This window comes from Cebus imitator, unplaced genomic scaffold (assembly GCF_001604975.1).
Source record: "Cebus imitator isolate Cc_AM_T3 unplaced genomic scaffold, Cebus_imitator-1.0 Scaffold152, whole genome shotgun sequence".
In the NCBI taxonomy this organism is placed as follows: domain Eukaryota; kingdom Metazoa; phylum Chordata; class Mammalia; order Primates; family Cebidae; genus Cebus; species Cebus imitator.
Window position 1 is genome coordinate 1,697,765 of NW_016107467.1, and position 2,440 is coordinate 1,700,204.

The 2,440-nt window shown below is 40.9% G+C and overlaps 1 protein-coding gene across 3 annotated transcripts in view; it reads left to right on the forward strand.

Annotated features, from left to right (window-relative positions):
- Window positions 1-2,440, forward strand: part of PPP4R2 (protein phosphatase 4 regulatory subunit 2) — a 73,588-nt gene that overhangs the window by 18,770 nt on the left and 52,378 nt on the right. The gene's annotated exons all lie outside the window — the stretch shown is intronic.

Here is a 2,440-nt window from a genome sequence, read left to right on the forward strand (position 1 = left end):
GACCTCGTGATCCACCCGCCTCAGCCTCCCAAAGTGCTGGGATTACAGGCGTGAGCCACCGCGCCCGGCTGATACATGCTTTTTCTATTTGCATCTTCATTTTGGTTCAGGAGGAATTTGGTAAGAATAACTATTTTGAATGTAATGGATCACATGAATTAAATAATTCTTCTTGTGGCTATTAATATGTTGGAAACTCATGTGCAGAGATGATTGAATTACTACTGCTTTAGATGATTCTGTCTCATTTTAGAAAAATGCAAGAAAAAAGTCAAAGTATACTGTTGTTTCTTGTACATTCTTAACAAGTTTCTATATACATAAGTGTGTGTGTGTTAATGCTCTTGTAAAAAATGGCATGAAACTTATGCAGTTTGCCTTTTGTTATTTTCTATATTTAGATACCTTTTTTTTTTTTTTTTTGTGAGACAGGGTCTTGGTCTGTTGCCTAGGCTGGAGTGCAGTGACATGACTTTAGCTCACTGCAACCTCGACTTCCCGGGTTCAAGCAATTTTTCTGCCTCAGCTTCCTGAGTAGCTGGGATTACAGGCATGTGCCACCATGCCCAGCTAATTTTTTTATATTTTTAGTAGAGGTGGCGTTTTGTCATGTTGGCCAGGTTGGTCTCGAACTCTTAACCTCAGGTGATCCACCTGCCCCAGCCTCCCAGAGTGTGGGATTACAGGCATGAGTTGCCACCTTGCTTTTAGATATTTTACTAAAACACAAAAATTTACCACACCCAGTGGTAAATTGTATTTAGATATTTTACAAAAACACAAAAATTTACGTCATTGTCTTCACGGACTGCATAGTATTTCATTGTTTTGGATGTTCTTTATTTAACCTGTCCTCTTTGATGGTTCTTTGGGCTGTTTCCAGTTACTAACCAATTCAAACAGTGCTTAAGTTAGCATACTTACTTTGGTACAGATGTAAGAATGGGACTTAGGGGTTCATGATGTATGTACATTACTATATTTGACAGATACTGCCAGCCGACCTTCCAGACAACTTGTTCAATATGTGCTTCTACCAGTAGTGTATGAAAGTTATATCTATATCCATGTCAGCGCCAAGCATTATTCGGCTTTAAAAAATTATTTTTCATTTTTATATATATTTTTGAGACAAGGGCTCACTGTGGCTCAGGCTGTAGTGCAGTGGCATGATCATAGCTTACTGCAACCTCATTTCTGGGCTCAAGTGATCCTCCCATCTTAGCTTCTGCAGCAGCTGGGGCCATAGGTATGCACCGCCACACCCAGCTAATTTATTAATTCTTTTGTAGAGATGAGGTCTTGCTATGTTGCCCAGGCTGGTCCCAATTGAGAATTGCGGAACTCAAGCAGTTCTCCTGCCTTGGCCCCCTGAAGTGCTGGGATTACAGGCATTGAGCCATTGGGCAGAGCCCATTATTAGGCTTTTAAATCTGAAAACCTGGTAGGTAAAAAGTGCTTTAATTTGCATTGTTATATTTTGTGCTAACATCTTTCCATTTTTTTTTTTGACACTTGTAATTTCTTCCTCATTAATATATTCCTTTTTCAAATTATTTTGCTAGACTAAAACAATTGGCCTGTGTCCTTTCTTTCCTTGGAGATTTGAAAGTTGAAATATTCTAAATCTAGCATTGCTTTATGATTTATTAGTTGGAATCCTTGTTTATTTATTCATTACTTATTTATTTTAATGAGATGGGGTCTCGCTGTGTTGCCCAGGCTGGCCTTGACCCCCTGGCCTCAGGTGATCCACCCTCCTCAGCCTCGTAAACTGCTGCAGTTACAGGCATAAGCCACCTCACCTAGCCATAATTTCTATTTCTCGAAATACAATCCTTGCCTGTTTATTTATGAACATGCCAAAGCAAGCCATTTAGGTTGTAGGAAGAAAATAAATACTGAGAGCACTCTTAGATCTCAGAAATGTCATAAAGTCCTATTGTAAAATGGAATGAAAATATTACCCACAAGATTTAAGATTGCTCTCTACTATCTTTTTGAGACAGCCTCTGTTGCCCAGGCTGGAGTGCAGTGACCCAATCTTCAGCTAACTGTAACCTCTGCCCTCTGGGTTTAAGCAGCTCTCCTGACTCAGCCTCCCGAGTAGCTGAAATTACAGGCGTGCGCCACCATGCCCAGTTAATTTTTGTATTTTTAATAGAGACAGGGTTTCACCATGTTGGTGGCCACACTGATCCCAAATTCCCAGCCTCAAGTGATGTTCCCGAATTGGCCTCCCAAAGCTGGGATTATGGGAGTGTCTTTTCTTTGTGATTGTCATAGAGTCTTGCTCTGTTGCCCTGGCTGGAGTTGCAGTGGCACGATCTCAGCTCACTACAGCCTCTGCCTCCCTGGTTCAAGTGATTCTTGTACCTCAGCTTTCCGAGTAGTTGGGACTACAGGTGTGTGCCATCACGCCCAGCTATTTTTTTTTTTT